This window comes from Haliotis asinina, chromosome 1 (genome assembly GCF_037392515.1).
Source record: "Haliotis asinina isolate JCU_RB_2024 chromosome 1, JCU_Hal_asi_v2, whole genome shotgun sequence".
In the NCBI taxonomy this organism is placed as follows: Eukaryota; Metazoa; Mollusca; class Gastropoda; order Lepetellida; family Haliotidae; genus Haliotis; species Haliotis asinina.
Window position 1 is genome coordinate 12094444 of NC_090280.1, and position 19044 is coordinate 12113487.

Below are 19044 nucleotides of genomic sequence, written 5' to 3' on the forward strand. Positions count from 1 at the left end.
GGTCTTCTGTTAGCTTTACAGCATTTTGAAGTGTACTTTGGTACCACTACTTTGCCAGTTGAAGTGCTTACTGATCACAATCCCTTGACTTTTCTTCATAAAGTGAAGAACAAGAATCAAAGACTTATGAGACGGAGTTTGACCTTGCAAGGGTTCAATCCTGTGATTTGACACATTAACACAGTGTTTGTGCTGATGCACCCTCCATTATTATGACTTGATGATGATGTATGATTGAGTTTGCATTATTTCATAGTAATTCCGGAAGTTGTTTCTCATGCTATTCATACTATTACATGTCAGGTCAGGTCGGTGGGTGATTGATTTTATGAATCGTGAAACAGCTAGACTACTAAGGGGTCCTGTGGACAATCGAGTGGGGGTATCTCCCATAAACGCAATCCGTATGAAATCTGTTGTACCTCTGTCTGGAGCATCTCGTCGGGAAAAAGAAAAAAGATTCCAGATCGCACACTCGTTAGATATTTATATCAACCAGGTGGATACGAGGGAGACACCCGTAAACGTGATACAGAGCCTATCTGGTCTATGAAAACGTACAATATTTATATAAAAGACAGGGAGCCTAACCTGTACTTCCTTGTAAATGGGCCGCGTAGAGGATTCGTACGTGAGGAATAACAAATCATACCTTGATATTAAACAGGCGTTTAACTTCTTTTATGTAGTCCTTTTTCTTCTCATAAATAAGCTTAAACCGCTTTTTATCAGCGCCATGCACTTTGCATAAGCGATAATGACCTTTCACCCCTATACCACACAATGAACAAGTGTAGTTGATACTCTCTTTACGGTGATAACAACAATAACCCTGGCTGTGGCTCATTTTACCACAAATGTTCGTTTTCCCCCGAAGTACCCACTTGCAAACGTATCTCATTTTGTGATATACTAATATGTGTGATTAGTGTTAATTGTTTCACAATTAACACTGTCACCGCTAAACCAAGTATGAAAAAGTTCAGGTCGCAATCTTTCTGACCCTCTGAAGGAGTTTTATACTGTGTCATGGTTGGTTCATTTAATGTTTGAAGTTGCTTACCCGTTAATATGTAGTATTCTTTCATAGCTTCGTGACACAACTGCTAGCCAAACACAATGTCGAGATAAGGAGGGGTGCGGCTGGTGAACATTGAAGCCAAGCCAAGCCAAGCCATAGTCGAGAGAAGCCAAACCATAGTCGAGAAAGTCTGTGAAAGTTCTGACGGCATGATTTTCGCACTGGCGTTGATTATTGATAAAATCTAGTCTATTCAAACGCCTTTTAGCTTATTCAAGCTGTGTGGCTTGTAGTTTCTCTGTGGTATATTGTGTCATTTACGGTCTTCCTCTATATCAGTCTCGATTGACTCTCTCAATTGTGAAAACAGGAAATTACTCCCGGAAAATGGTAGGGCATACAGGAGAGCCCCACTAACTATCATTGCTACCATGACCATATTATATACATTACTTTAAAATATACTCACGTCCAAAAAAAACCTGATACCCTAAAAAATGTTGATCGTGTGCGCATTATTGGCACAATGCCACTGAAACCTTATGTATCGTGAACCAGCATCTATTGACCCAAAAATTACAAACTCTTATGGCGTTGCAACGAAATTTAATGCTTATGTGACATAATCTTTAAAGAGAGGGTGAAAATCGAAATTTACATGGTAAAATGGACACAGACTTCAATCACACAAAAGCTCTCAGACTGGTTGAAGTGAATGTCAGTAATGGGTGTGTCCTCCCTGTGCCTGGATGCATGCAAACACACGCCTGCGCATTGATGACGTCAGCCGGCTGATGACGTTGTTAGGGATTCTCTGCCTCTCCTCTCTGAGCGCTTGAATAAGCTGTTGACGGGTTTGTGGAGGTGCTTGACGGTGTCTGATATGATGATCCAGGTGGTCCCACAGGTGCTCGATCGGAGACATGTCAGGAGAACGTGGAGGCCAAGGCAGAACGTTGACGTTATTGCGATTTAAGAAGTCCTGAACAACTCGAGCAACATGGGGAGTGGCATTGCAATGGTGAAGTAGAGTGCCTTGCTGCTGTTGACGGAGGAAAGGAAAAACTACTGGCCTCAAAACCTGGTCAATATAGCGTTGTCCAGTCAGGTTCTGATCAAAGACAACGAGTCTAGTGGTCTGGTCTCCCATTATACCTCCCCAGATCATAACACTTCCTTCGCCGAAAGGTTCAGTCTCCTGAATGCAGCAAGGAGCCATTCTGCCATCGTTCTGGAACAGATTGAACCTGCTCTCGTCCGAGAAGAGTATCCTCCGCCAGTCACGAACCTGCTACCGTCGTACTTGACGTGCCCAACGTTGTCTCTGCTGCCGATGTGCAAGGGTTAGCAACGTTCCTCTGTAGGGACTGTAGTTCCTGATTCCAAAGGTACGAAGACGTCTGGCCACGGTCTGTCGACTGAGGCGGCGACCTAACGCCGTTGCTGCTGTTGACGTTGCCGTCAGGAAGCTGTTACGTAGATGAAGAATACGGATGTACTGGTCTTCCTGTGCGGTTGTGATTCGTGGTCTCCCTGATATGGGACGGTCCCTTGTTTGGCCAGTCTGTTGGTACCGCTGGATCAGGTTGGATACCGCTGTGGTTGAGCAGCCGAAGGTTCTTGCAACATGGCCTCGAGAAGCCCCCATCTGGATCGTACCGATAGCTCTTTCACGCTGCTCCGCTGTAAGTCTTAGCATTCTTTCTGTGGTTTTCTGGTTCCTGCGATGACAGTGAGGTGTGCACTCTCTGTTTATACTCAAAATTGCACGTGGGTTTCGTGCACAAGCAAGGAAACCAATTTTTGGAAAACTTCGCTTCTAAAGCATGATTTTGAAATGTTGCGTTTCTGCACTATGTTTTCAGTGTCTGTGAAGATAGGAAATGTTAGAACGTCGTATTTTGCTTTATTTAAAATTAAACTTTTAATATAGTAGTTTTTATTTTTAAAAAATAATATCCACCATACGCTAAATACATAGAGATGAAGGTAAGATTACGCATGACTAGAACTTCAAAACCAGGCATTTTACTAACATTTACTAAACTGTTATTAAAACATAACTAAAAATTACTAAAATTTACTAAAAATTACGAGGCTGACCACAGGTCATTACTAACATTTATGTAAGGGACTTGCAGTCAGCTGTCCACAGGACCCCAATACGTGGTAATCCACTGGTTGGTCGGTTTTCAACATGAGCTTAGCATGTTTAGTTTCAGCGAGCTGTTTCTTCACCCGTTCCCGCTCTTATTTACTCATGACATCATTCTCTCCCAAACATTCCTCGAACGAATCCCTGTCCTTGCAGTGAAATAATGCCACCCAACGCGTTTGCTCTCTCAGGTCTTTCAACATCTGCCAGAGAAGGCTAAATACAACAGCATGTCTCTCTTTTTTTGTTATCTCTCTTAACGCTGCAGTCATCCAGTATGAACAACGTCAGCTTAAATACTACTACTACTAATAATAATAAGGTTAAATACTTTTGTAACCGCGTCCCCGAGTCAACTCTGTGTACGCCCGGGTCTGTTATCACCCAAGGTCTTTCCTTGTACGTTTTATTCATGTTTCCTGTAGGCACAGGATTTTGCCTAGATGCCAGTGTCAGAAGGCGGTGGCTCATGGGCCAATCTGGTAGAATTATTAATTATTAATTTTTCTGCTGGAGTATATCATCCGGGTATCCTTGGTACTGCAAGTAGGAAACCCACTTGCAATTAGCATTGTCCTTGTGATACTCCGTGGTGGGTGGGGAGCCCGGATGATGAATCAAAATAATCTTAGCATGGACTACCAAACCCCTACAAAAAAAACAAAACAAACGTCAGCTCTACAATGATAATGAACAGAGGTCATCCAACTCAACAGACAATTGGCCACGTTTCCTGGTTCTCAGTACTGTAGACAAGACACCACCTAAACTAAACCCTTTTGTAATCTCTAAGGGCATATATGGCATTGCAGGTGAGGTGAAGAATATAAAACGTTTGCGTTCAGGATCTTTTCTGATTGAATGCAGCAGGAAACAACAAGCCGCTAACTTGATGAATACAGAAACGTTTGCTGGAATCCAGGTTTCAGTTATTGAACACAGAACACTGAACAGCAGCAAAGGTATCATTAGAGACAGGGATCGTTTGTTGGCCAAAATGTCAGAACTTGACATCGTTTCTGAAATGAAGGATCAGGGAGTCACATATGTCAAGCGATTCACCACCCGGAAAAATAATGATGTCATTCCAACAAATACGTACCTCTTTTCCTTCTCTTCACCAAATCCTCCTAAGTGTGTCAAGGTTGGTTACTATGTCAGTTGATGTTTACATTCCAAATCCTTTGCAATGTTTCAGATGCCAAAAATATGGTCATGGTGTCAACACGTGCACAAAGCCAATAACATGTGCTCACTGTAGTGAGACTTCACACATAACTGAAGATTGTGAAAGTACGTTAAAAAAATGCACAAACTGTTCCGGTAATCATTCATCCTTTTCCAAAGACTGTACAGTATGGAAAAAACAAATGGAAATCAACAAAGCTAAATTTACTCAAAATATTAGCTTCGATGATGCTAAAAAGATTGTTGAATCAACAGTACCCAATGTTTCATATGCATCAGTCATTAAGACACCGTCTGAAAGTTTGTCAAGAGTAAATTCGGCAGTCACTAGTTTTTCCATAGAGTGTCAAACAGATTTGACTTGGGTAACAGCTGACACCCCTCACCTTCTTATACCTGAAGAACAGTCTACTCAGACTTCGGAACCATGTATAAACAGTCAGATCCAAGTTCAGGATGAATCACAGTCATTGCCTCAGTCCACTCAGAAGACTCGTCCAGAAACAAGTTCAAGGAAAACAGTTAAAAATACAGTCAAGACTAGGGCAGAAACAGTCAAAAAAGGTGTCAGAGCTTCAAAGGGTTCGGAGAACCATCTTCAATTATTTAACAAATATGGTTCATTGCAGGACATGGATGTGTCAGAAAACATCCATCCCAGGGCACATAGCTTGTTGCCCTCAAAAAAAAGCAAGGGGTAGATCCCCTATCCATCCACCTAAAAGATAGGTCATTTAACTAATATCGTACAGTGGAATTGTAGAGGTCTAAGAACTAATTTCAATGAACTACAACTTTTAGTCCAGGATCTCACACCATCCGCATTCTGTCTGAATGAAACACATCTGAAACAGACAGATAATTTTAACTTACGCCAGTTTAACGCCTATCATTCTCTTTCCCCTCCGGGTGATAGGGCCACTGGAGGTTCTACTATTCTTATACGGCAAGATGTTATTCATAGCCCTGTTATACTAAACACTAATCTCCAAGCTGCTGCAGTGCGACTGACTCTGGGTGTAGCATTTACACTATGTTCTCTGTATATTCCGCCTTCTTCAACACTTCAACATACTGACCTTCAATCACTCCCAAAACCATGTGTTATTATGGGTGACCTAAACGGTCACAACCCACTCTGGGGCAGTACTAACACTAACACTAAAGGCAAAATAATTGAAGATTTCATTTCAAATAATGACCTGTGCATATTTAATGATGATTCAAGCACCTATCTGCATCCTGCAAGTGGCACTTATTCTTCTCTGGATTTATCTCTTGCTGATTCTAACCTCCTCAATGAATTTGATTGGTCAGTTCATAATGACCTTTGTGGAAGTGACTACTTCCCAACTATCCTCTCAGAAATTACTCCATCCGATTCTCCATCGTTTACAAGATGGAACTTTTCGAAGGCTAACTGGTCTTTATATCAAACTATGTGTCAAGCAAAACTGCGACCTGAATGTTTCAGTGATGTAACTGATCCAATTCACCCTTTTGCTGACATTCTAAATAAAATAGCTGATGAGTGTATACCACAGTCCTCTACGACTCCACATGTACGAAAACCGTGGTTCAATGCAGATTGTAGACAGGCCAGAAAAGCGAGGAAAAAGGCAGAACACTATTTTCGCCGTCATCCAACTGTCCATAACCTAGACAAATTCAAAATACTGAATGCGAAGGCGCGTCGTACCTTTAAACAAAAGAAACGACAATCGTGGAGAAAATATGTCTCCAAACTTAATTCACGCATGCCAGTGTCCAAAGTATGGAACATGGTTCAAAGAATTAAAGGTAAAGGTTCAAAATCTGCCGTACGCCATCTCAAAGATGGTGATAATTTAATTACTGACAAATGTCAAATTGCAAATAAAATTGGCGAAACTCTTGCCAAAAATTCTTCATCAGCAAATTATGTCCCTGAGTTTCAGAGATATCAGAAACAACAGGAGAAGACAAGCATTCATTTTGAATCGGATAACGGTGAAGACTATAATGAAATGTTTTCATTACATGAGCTATATACTGCTCTTGAACAAGCTCATGACACAGCAGCGGGTGATGGCAATATTCACTATCAGCTGCTGAAACATTTGCCTGAACCATGTCTGGTCACACTTTTAGATATCTGGCGTAATGCCATTGTAATCCCAATACCCAAACCTGGTAAGGATCATACTGATCCTTCCAATTACAGACCGATCTCTTTAACCAGCTGTGTCTGCAAAACCATGGAACGAATGGTAAATAACAGATTAATTTGGTATCTGGAAACCAATAACCTCATTACAAATATTCAGTGTGGTTTTCGGAAGAATAGAAGTACCATTGATCATTTGGTACGTTTAGAATCCTTTGTCAAAAATGCTATAGTAAATAAACAACATGCTGTATCGATATTCTTTGATCTCGAGAAAGCGTATGATACCACCTGGAAGCATGGCATTTTAAAGGATTTACATGATTTTGGGTTGAGAGGTCGTTTACCTCATTTTATATCACAGTTTTTAAAAGACAGACAGTTTCAAGTCCGAGTGGGTTCAACCCTGTATGACCATTATAATCAGGATCAGGGTGTTCCACAAGGCAGTATTTTGTCTGTCACATTATTTAGTATTAAGATAAACAGTTTATCCAAGGTTTTAAACGATTCCATTGATGGATCACATTTTGTGGATGATTTTAATATTTCTTGTCGCGGTAAAAATATGCATACTATTGAAAGACAATTGCAGTTGTGTTTAAACAAAATAAATAAATGGTGTCTTGAAAACGGCTTTAAATTTTCTCAGTCTAAAACTAATTGTATACACTTTTGTAGAAAATATAAGCCACATAAGGACCCTGAACTATCTCTAAATGGCACTCCCATCAAAGTTGTTAAGGAGGCCAAGTTCTTGGGACTTATTTTCTATTCTCATTTAACCTTCTTACCGCACATTAAATCCCTTAAAGCTAAATGCCTGAAGGCACTTGATTTGTTGAAAGTTGTTTCCAACTCAAAGTGGGGAGGGGATCAAACTACCCTTTTACACTTATATCGATCACTCGTCCGTTCAAAACTTGATTATGGCTCCATCGTATATGGTGGAACCTGCAAAAGCAACCTTAAACTTCTTGATTCTGTCCACCATCAAGGTCTAAGACTTTGTCTTGGATCTTTTCGAACTTCACCTATTGACAGTCTTTATGTTGAGGCCGATGAACCATCTCTTACACAACGTCGTATAAAATTGTCTTTACAATACATTACTAAATTATACTCTAATAAATCTAACCCTGCCTATAATTGTGTGTTCAATCCCCTTCATGAGGATTTGTACGGCAAGATGTCTTCTCTGGTTCCACCTCTAGGGCTCAGAATTAAACCCTTTCTTTCTTCTGCCGGCATTGAGCTGGAAAACATAGCTCCTTTCCGTCTTCTTTCTTCTCCTCCTTGGCAGTTGGTTAGGCCCCAAGTCGACCTAACATTAACTTCATTTAAAAACTCAGAAACTAATGATTTACAATATAAACAAGAATATAATCAATTAAAAAGTACATATACAAACCCTTATTTACAGATGGTTCCAAGGACGGAGGCGCAGTTGCTTGTGCCACTGTCATTGGATCCAGAACAATATCTTCTAGAATTCCAGATAACAGCTCCATTTTTACTGCCGAAGCAAATGCAATATTGACAGCTCTTAAATATATTCAAAGACACCCCAAACGTAAACAATATATAATCTTTTCTGACTCTCTTTCTTGCCTTCAGGCTATTAAAATATTTCTTGTAAACATCCACTTTTAATAGAAATCATTGAATTGTATAATGATCTTGCTACCGGCCAATACGACATCGTCTTTTGTTGGTTACCCAGCCACGTAGGCATTTCTGGGAACACACTCGCTGACCTTGCTGCTAAAGCTGCACTCAACAAATCTGTGCCACCAATTCTCATTCCACACACTGATTATAAAGCTACCATTAGGTCTTACATTCGTGATCTGATGCAGAAAAGATGGGACACTCAAGTCGGTATCAACAAATTACATGAAATACAACCCTACACCTACTTGGGTTGTCAGTCCAGATTTGAAGAGGTCATCATGCGACGATGTCGCATTGGCCATACAAGATATACGCATGAATATTTGCTTAAAGGTGAAGATCCTCCGTTCTGTATCCCTTGTGATGAAAGAATCACAGTCAAGCACGTTTTGCTTGACTGTGTTGAATATTCCATCACAAGGGATAACTATTTTAAATCGGGAACTATGAAGGATCTTTTTAGTAACGTTAGTAATCATTTAATCATTGCGTTTTTAAAAGAATTAGATTTATTACATGACTTGTAAATAGATACATATTTTAAGATTGTAAGTCGAATCAGGAACTACGATTGTTAGTGGCTGTATCCTCGAAGGGGGTTGAAGTACCGTAAAAATATTGTCCTCCTGAGAGGGTACGTAAGTCCCAAAGCTGTTGAAGTCAGATTTATTCTTCCACTTTTTTAGCCGCAGAATATGTGTCATTTTAATTTGTGGCTAATCTTGCATACAATCGCTAGCAGCTGAGGGGATGGTGTAAATCCAGCTAGGGACCATGCAGGTAGCAGAGGTATTGTAAGTCCCCATGGTCCCTAGTATGGTGATCTACCCTCTGTTGTTGGCGATCTATGGCCTGTTTTTATATTGTACTGTCCAAATAATGATACTGTTATATTTTTATAAGTTTCCACACTAGTTTTAATATTAACTGTGATAGTCTAGTGGTTTTACTGTCCTTCGTCGACAGGTTCTACATAATATGCACACATATATATTTTTTATGTCACGTATGTTCTCGTCACGATATAGCTGCAACATTGCCGATGTGACGTTAAATCTTAACTCACTCACTCACTCCCATGTTTCCTGTAGGGCACAAGATAACGATTTTTTCAAATACTTCCGTGTAATATCCCTCCAACAAACCCAGTATGAGAACGGTCTTACCACAACCCGTCTGTCCGCATATTATAGCGCAGCAAATGGCCGACCGCAGGTCAGTAGATGGCTTGCATGAATCTCCTATTGTCTATATTAAGTTGCGCTTCCATAATTACATGTGAATATAATTTCAATTTCCCACCTGATTGAGCATTCTTTGTTATTTGAATTGTTATCCCCTTGCTTTCATCTTCAATGTGACGCCCACTACCGTGTAGACTGTTATCATCCGTCGATCTCATATCCAACCACAACGCATACTTTGTTGTTAAATAACCACCGATATTCACGGAGTATAGATCAAGGTCACTGGTCACATAGTCGACTATTGAGTTTCGTCTGATCGTCGGCAGCTTCTTTATCATGTTTATTTCATCCCACTGCTGGTATGCTTTCATTCCATGGCTAAATAACTGATTAGGCACTCTCTCTATGGTCACTTCTACTTTGATGATTTCTGGGTTGAAAACTTTCCCGCTGTCTCTTTCGAATGAATCTTCTTCCTGCACGGGTATGATGAATATACCTTTCATCGATCGCGCCAGCACGTTCGTGTTGATATTCCATACCTTGTAACGTACTATCATTCTGTGTCACAGTATCCTATCGTACAGGATGGTCATTTTTCCAGAGTACTGATTTCGAATCTGCCAGGCAAGATTCTGACTAGTCACCATGTCCAACTCTAATGAGATGTTGTCGATCTCATAATCTCATAACTACCCTCATCACCATTCGGCGTAATCCTTGAACTTGAGTTCGTATTCCAGCCTGTCACCCAATGCGGCTTGGTAAAATGGCGCATGCCCAGTTAGCAACTCAAAGTCTAGTGGGATACAAAACCTATTCCCATATGCATTATCGATTGATTTTTCACTTTTCGATAGATTGGCCGTCTCTTTTGGCGTGAAGGGGTACTATTATACGTAAGTCATTCGATTTCCTGCCTCCCTCTATGGTTACTACTACTTTAGTGGTGTCTGGATTGAAAAGTTTCTCGCTGTCTCTTTCGAATGGATCATATTCCTCAACGGAAATGATCAATATACCTCTCATTGATTGCGTTGGCCATATTGATATTCCATACGGTATCGCTTTTATCATGCGCTACCATACTGTGACGCAGTATCCTATCATACAGGAAGGTGATTTTCCCAGAGTAATTATTTCGAATCTGCCTGGCAAGATCCGGACTAGTCACCATATCATACTCCTATGAGATGTTTTCGATCTCTTTACTACCCCTGTCACCGTTTGGCATACGAACGACTTTGCTGTAATCATTGAACGAGAGTTCGTATTCCAACCTGTCACCCAATGTGGCCTGATAAAACGGCGCGTGTGAGGTTAGCAACTCAAAGTCAAGCGGGATACAAAACCTATTCCCATATGCTTTGGCACTATTCTTCCCTATTTTTCACTATTCGGCAGTCTGGATGTTTCTGGTGTGAATGCGTACCTGATACATAACCTCCTCAATCTTTTGCTGCCGAGTCCCTGGTATATGCTGTTTTCTCGTTCTTCCTCACTTTTCCTTCCACAGGTCTGTGTAACAGTAATGCACATCACTGTCGTCTATGCTAAGTACCACGTTGCGCTAATTTTTATAATGACCTTCTTGACTATAGCACGACCCACATCATTCACTAGCTCGCGTTTGTCGTTACCTGAAGTCAAAGTGATGTTAAACGCGAATCATGCTGTACCCGGTACTATGACATCGTTCTCACCCATGTTTGGGAATCTAACCAACAGTGTTTGGTTCTGGTCTGTTTTGCTGGGGTTGTGCATAATAGTAACCGACTTGTGCACAGCTTTGATGCCTAGTGGCTCTCTTAATCTTTGAAAAGGATTTAGCTTTCTACCATATGACATTATTTATTATTAATATTTAATATGATATAGTATAATATTAAAACTATGGACGGTTTTGAGATGGATGATTTTGGGGCTACTGCTGCTCCTGATGTTGATTACGACGAAGATACTTCGTTTACTAGTTGGTCATTGAGCAACCAAAATACTGGGACAAACCGTTGCTGGGGTTTAAATTTCCAGTGACGGAAATGTATGGTCTAGATGAATCCTTGAAACGTGTACGCGGTGAACTCGTGAACAACATGGGAAAACTGAACGAACTCGACGAGCACATAGCTTGTGAAAAAACCAAACTCAGCGAAACGGAAGATGAGGATGTGAAGGGTCGTATCATACAACGAATTAGTAATTGAGAAGAAGACAGACTTACACGATTGGAATCCACTTCCTTGAATCGTGCACAGCTTCGAAGTAGGATCAACCGCATTCGGGAAACAATCGATAGAATCGATAGAATGAGGATACAACTTTAGCCAACAGGATACGAACATTGTTCCAAGAGCAAGGCATCACCATTGCCAGTGTTCTCACGGCATTGGGTTTCATCATATTGACTCTGGTCGTATCTGTTACTGGAGGGGACTTGCAGTCAGCTGTCCGCAGGACTCCGCGTCATGGTAACGTCAGAGACTGGATAAAAAAACATCTGAAATCGCTTGGGGAAGAACTGGCTAAACTCACTGGTAAGGCCACTGAAGGCCTGATCGGTATCCTAGGAAGTATGATATCGTGGCTCGGTCAAAATCTGTGGGCATTCATCGTCGCTGTTGCTGGACTGGTGTACGTTGCTGCTAGAAGGGTCTTAGCCAAATTAGACACCAGCCGACCGCGACACATCCGACGGCTAGAGCTGTTTTACGATTGATATGCTGCTGGTTGACTGCCTGCACAATGTGATGTACCCTTGGCTCTGGTGGTGATTGCACTATACCAGTGGGGGGGGGGGGTTGTATGTGTGAGACGTTGGCGTCATTGTTGACACTTAATTTTTGGTCGGCTGTGGCGATGATTATTTCATTGTCGTAGTGTCATGCATTGGGTGGTCCTTGGGGTAGTCGCTGGTGTCGTGCAGGTGCACATGTTTCTTCATTTCCTGGTACATGTCCTTGGTGCAAATTTCCATCAGTAGGAAATCCGTGTCCATGTACAGCACTTTGCAATGGTCAGCATACTGCTTCTTGGGCTCATTGTAATAAACGTCACACATCAAGTACTTCAACAGATTGAGGATGCTGATCCCTATGTAAACTGGCTGACTGAGTCTGATGTGACGTTTATTCATGTTAGGTGCTGCCATTGAAAATCATTGAACATCTTGCTCCGGTTGAACGCTGAGCTGGCTATGAGTTTCCTCTTGTTTTCTTCCTCACTGGATCTGACCAGCTTCACGTTAACTCGTTTTCTACAAATTCTCCATTGTCTTGCCTAACATCGATGCTTGTTTTTCACAAAATCACCACTCGGTGTTCAACTAAATATAGGGTTTCATCCAGGGACTTTGACGAAAGATCAGTACCTGATGTATTTTAGTCAGCTTCATGCCCAGCGATAAGTACAGTTGCAGGTTTCCCAACAAGTCTCACTGATAGTCTGACATCCAGTCTTGGTCCACCGGAGATGTTCGAGTCATTAAAGTGTCTGTAAAATTGGTTGATGTGAGGTAATCGCATCTCATTGAAAGTGGACCAATCATTCATGCATTTGTGCGGTCACACACTCCTAAACAGCATCGCTGTGTCGCTGTATTGCTCAGTGATTGCAAAGGTATTGTTGGCCTTCACCAAATTGTTGAGGGATGACAGGAGAAACTGGACACTGATGATGAATCTCAGACTACTGAGTGAGAAGGAAATGTATTTTTCAGTTTTGTTGGGGATGCACTTGAGGTTACTGTCGTTCTTCGTGATATCCTTCACATGGGCGGTGAGCATCATAACCTCTCAAATTGCGATACATTACAGGGATATGGATGGGTGGTAGGGCAGGATCTGACACACTGAATTGAATCGCTGTTTCCTTGTGTTGTAAGGACCTGAGAAATGTTTCAGGAGCCTTTGTGTGTCCATCACATTTGAAGACCACACAGCCGATCTTGTAAGTTTCATGTTACTGCGTTTTGCACTTGAAACTTTGTTTGGTCATGTCAGGTTCAAAGTCGGCATTGATGACGTGAGGCACCAACATTTGATGCTTGCAATATTTAAAATTTGAGTGCGTTTTTCTTTACCTTTGGGCATGTCAGTTCTGATCACGGTCTCTCCCACACCTCAGCAGTCTTCTCAGGGGGCTTCAAGCAGGTCTCTTTGCATGAAGTCGTGAGTGGAACCATTAACGGGAATGTTTCTTTCCGTACAACAGTCGGCTCAAGCTTTTGAATGTCGTGTAGTGATACTGATTGCCTTTTGTGATCAGAAGTAAATTGATTCTGCACATGGTTTAACTAGCATGGGACTTATCCTATGAATGATAACCATCTTCTCCCTCGTCGTGACCAAAGCCGTTAATAGAGTTTGAGAGTTCTGTTTTCCCAGTTAAGCAATTTGTCTATCCCCATAAAGTCGAGGCCTGATTTCTGGATTGGAGAATTGATTGGAAAATCCATTGGAATGATGGATCGCTGGATTCAAGATGGCAATGATTACCACAAGTAACCAATCATCCCCTTAATTTTTAGGGTTAACAGGGGCCTTTTTAATAATAATAGGCTATTTGTATAGGACATGTATTCATGTCCATGGCATGTTCAAAGGGCACAAAATGAAAATGAAAAGCCGAGGAGTCACAATATACAGGTAAAGAAGAGAGATTGTTTGGGATCACTGATGAAAAGCTAATTTGTAGAGGTATGTCTTCAGTTGGCTCCTAAACAAGAGGCGGAGATACTACAGCAGCAGAGTAGGAGAAGGTTCGGCGTCCATGTAAGGTTGATCGTACTTTGAGGATTTTTACTCTCAGACCGCAGTGATCGAGAAGGCAAATATGGAGTGAGGATATTTGAGAGGTAGACCGGAGCAGAGCCAGAGAGACAGTGAAACACAATGAATAAGACTTTGAAGAGAATTCGTTGTTCAACTGGTAGCCAGCGGAGTGATTGGAGAACAGACCTGATATGTTCATACTTTCTTGTACGTGTGACAATCCGAGCAGAGGTGTTGTGAACTTGCTGCAAATGCTGTAGTTGAGATTTAGCGGCACCAGTCAATGGACTGTTGCAATAGTCTAATTTCGAGACAACAAGAGATAGTGTAAGAGCGGCTGCTGAGTTTCTTGTGAGGTATTGCTTGATATTTCCAATGTTCCTGAGAGTGGTGAATGAGGCCTGCACAGTATGAGAGATGTTATCATTGAGTGACAAATCTGCATCTATGATGACACCAAGGTCTCTGACTTTCTCAGAGAAACTGATAGACGATCCATCAAACTGGAAAGAACTGACCTCACACTGATGTTTGTAAAGGGAGAAAAGAACTGGTTCGAGGACCGACCCCTGGGGTACCCCACATGTGAGATGGATCTGGACCGAATACTGGCCATTTATGACAACAGGCTGATATCTGTCAGTTAAGAAGGCCTTGAACCACTTAAGAGCGGGTTCCACAATCTGAGAGTCACTCCTGAGTCTGTCAATAAGTCGCTGGTGATCAGTGGTATTGAATGCCGAGTAAATCATTTTATCATCTGTTTCTGAATAAGAGCCTTGGCCTGTTCTACCACTTGTTGAGTTGGGGTAATGAAATTAATATTCATTTCTCCATAAGTAAAAGACTGTCCTTGGTTTACTTTCCTCTTTCTTTCTTCCAAGATTTTAGGCCACTCTGGATCATACATTTCCAAATATTGATCAAAAGACATCAAGGCAGATTTTAACCCTCCACGTACAATTGAATGATAAGGATCTCCTTTCCCGTCAGCATGGAACATGACAAACTGTGTCCATCGGGCACATAAAGCTTGGCACATTTTCTTGGTCGCATATTTGTTCCTGGACCCGAAGCTTCGATCATTGTCGTACGTGCTGCGTCATGCTAATGTATGCCATATCGATGGGTTTGTGTTTCATATCAAAACTGACGTTTGATTCGGTGATGCTGCCTTTCATTAATTTCCTGTACTGCAAGGTAAAAAACATTTCGGCTCTGTCGTTGTTCTTTTCCGTTTTCACTGGCACAGCTATCAACAGGGTGGAAGGATTTTCACCTTGCACAGCTCGTGGCAGGGGATGAAGCTCGGTAGTTTCGATTTTGTGATGGTTTCTTGAGGTGCAGCATTGTAATGAGTAAACCCGAGTGTCTTCACCAAGGGTCTGTCTAGTTTAATAGGTCATTCTCCATCTGTTAACTTTAACTGTGCCATCCGACTGGCTCCAAAGGGTTTAAAAATTTCACTGTTCAGCATGCACATGTTGTAATAACCATTGTTCAATACGTATCAATAAATGACTCGTTGTTTGTTTTTGCACTGATGTTCAACCATCGAGAGTACTACGTGATGTTGTAGAGCGTGACTTCAACCTGACCCAACATGTTATCATTCACTTGCTCACCATACTCTCTTGGGGGCCTCACGAACATGTTACATAGTCATAAAGAAAAAAATATTGCAACACTCAATTTTCAACATAGTAGTCATGTGTAAACTCGAAGTGTGGTTATTTTGCACTTGAAAGACCAGACAAAATCTTTTCAGTGAACCTTATCATCTTCAATGAATTTGAATAACAAGTGAAAATTTTAAATTGAGACATTTAATGCATTTTATCTCTGTAACAAAACAAGGCTAGTTTTCACAAATACTGCTACGCAATTAACTATGGCTGTAGCGGAAATGCTAGCTGGGATTTCAAACTGCAAATTGTCTCTAATCCAAGGGTTATCATCACAGTTCCTGCACAGTCAATCACGGCATTCATCCTTCTCCTCATACTCTGGATCAGACGTTGGATATAACGTTGTGGTAAACGTTGCCAATCCTCGTGCAGCGCCAGTTCCAACTGTGCCAGATTTTTAACCAGAGGTACCCATTCACATACTCTACGGCTAAGAATGTCCCACACACGCTCGATGGGGTTCATATCCGGGCTGCGAGCAAGCCAAGGAAGGGTTATTGATGGCACTTTGTCTCTAAAAGTCAATGAAAGCTCGAGATCTGTGAGGCCAGGCATTATCATCCATGTAAATTGATCTTGTCTGAAGTGGGTGATTGTCAAAATGTGGAGCAACAACCATGTCCAAGATTTCCTGTTGATACTGATGCACGGTAAGGTTTCCCGCTATTGTCTGTAGTTCCAGTTCACAGTCATGAGACACGCATCCCTAAACCATTATGGATCCACCCACAAATGGCACAGCTTCCTGGATGTTCCTTTGAGAATATGCTGTCCCTGGCTGTCTCCAAACGCGTGACCGACATCAGTGACGTGCAAAAGGAAGCGGCTCTCGTCAGACCAATGGATTCGTCTACACGACGCCAAGTCCCAATTCAGACGATCACAACACCAAGCCAAACAAGTTGCCTTATGTGCAGGTGTTAACAAAGGTCTCTTGATGGGTCGTCGTGCCGGGTATCCAGCTGCTCTGAGACGATTGAGAACAGTCTTGGTGTCATGGGTCAATTTGGTAACCAATCATGTCGCAGTTGAGTAATGTTTTTAAATGGGGATTACCGTGCCTGCTTTAAAAGGGCTGTATCTTCTCTCCTGGATGTGCACCAGGGTTGTCCTGTACGTTTCAGGTCTTTGATGTCATTTGTTTGTTGATGCTTCTTCACTATGAGACTTACAGTGCTAAAATGGTGTCCTGTCCTTTTTTGCAATTTCATAGTGTGACAGGCCTGCATCCCTCATTCAAATCATCTGCCATTTTTTTTCTTCCGATACTTATCGTGATTCCATTATATGCACAAACATATGGATACCTCAGTATAACGATATAATGTTTGTTTGCAATGTGGTCTGATACCTAAATCAACTTTTATTCTGCGTATATCTTGCGTCTTAAGATACTGAAATGCTTTGCATGAGCGGGTACCTTGCTTCACGTCCATCTCATACTCGCATGATAAGCATTGAGACAGTGTTATTTCTGTATGATGTTCTATACATGCCATATTTACTATTATTCAACATAAATTGTAGGGTTTTATTTGAAGTACTTTCATAGCGACATATTTTCGGTGTTGCAATACTTTTTTTTCTTTATGCAAACATGAAAGACTGTGTGATAACAACCTGATGCAATTCTGGCTAAATCAATTCATTTTCACTGTGTGGTGTGTGCCGACCAGGTGCAGCGTGACGTTGAGCAACACTCATCATGATAAACTGAATTGGTCTGTGTTTTCGTTTCACATGGACTACCGGATCACATGCATCTTGAAAGACACCAGTGCATTGCCTCTGCAGGACAAGACATGGAATCCACACGATTGGCGTGCATGTGAACGAATTTGCAGTGAATTTGACATGGATCCAAAAATGGATTGGGGTGTGCCAGATACAGTTTGGGTATTCCATATGGTGGGGTCGAGATCTGTATAAAAAGTCAGCGATCATTTACTGAAAACGGGTTGGCTACGTCAGGACTTTGCTCTGTTGAGTAATGAACTGCAAGATGATCGTATGAATTTTAAAGGGGGTGAGCAACCCCAATACTTTGAAGACGATTGGAGAATATTTATGTTGTATATGTCAAAATGGTTTTCCTACCCGTGCACCATACCATTGAACGATCCGAACGTACATGTGGGTAATGCTGGGTATCAGTACATGCTGGAAAACACCTGGTTGAAACAATGAAATCGTCATCATGACCATAGATCAACAATTAGTCATCAAAACTGATATCAACGTTCTAAATGTCACGTCACCCCTCAATACCGGTGAAACGAGCATCGTGGCTCCACCCCCGACAAGTTTACAGCAGCCTCATCCTCTGTGTGTGCAGGTGGGCGGTGGAAGTCGCTTCCATTCAAGCCGACCTTATTTCTCCTCGATACGACACCTACTGATCTCGTCGCCATTATCGACTGCTTGTTTGTTTTCTCGTATGCAATAAAGTCGTCGAGGAGGTTCAATTTGGTGATGTTATTAACCACAGATCTGCACGTGGTTTGCATGGTTTTGTCTATTCCTCGCAGTTCACAAATGTCATAAGTGGTTTTGTTCATCCTGGACAATATTGTGTCTAGTCCATCTGATGCTTCCTTGCTTCCATACCTTGTTGTGGCATGTCCATCAAATTGTCCCAATGCAACGTGCTCACTGAGTCACCGAGTTCAGTCCGAATGGTTTGTAGAGCATCGGTGGTCGGTTGTAATCTTTGAAATTTAGTTCTTCTCGAACGGAGCAGACAACGTTTAATGTTGCCATGTTGCAATACGGACGAAAGCTAGATCCTTTCCGAAAACTGGGGAGGCTATCCGCGTCATCAGTCGGTGATCATCATCAACAATCCAAGTTCTATTGATCAAAACAAAATGCTGCTGGTCTGATTTTCCAACATGGGCGAGAACAACGTTATCATCCATGACATGGTTCGTGCCATCATAAATAAATCCACCATCAAAATCAGTGGGAATGAGGTGCTGTGCATAGATGACATTGACGTGTTTTACTGTTATGCAGATCTCTGAGAATGCAGGAGTAACGCACTGATAATGCGTACCAAGACATGTGTTTGCTCGACGGTAAAGCAACTCAGTTGCATAAAATCACGGCGGCTGAACGTGCCATTGCTGACCACCAATTATATGATGTAGCTGGACAACGACGGGCTACACACCAACGGATACTGCATTGACAACAGCAGCAAGGGGATCACTGTCC

The 19044-nt window shown here is 41.7% G+C and overlaps 1 protein-coding gene across 1 annotated transcript in view; it reads right to left on the bottom strand.

Annotated features, from left to right (window-relative positions):
• The window catches only part of LOC137291274 (carcinoembryonic antigen-related cell adhesion molecule 5-like), a 224105-nt gene that overhangs the window by 23227 nt on the left and 181834 nt on the right, over positions 1 to 19044 (bottom strand). The gene's annotated exons all lie outside the window — the stretch shown is intronic.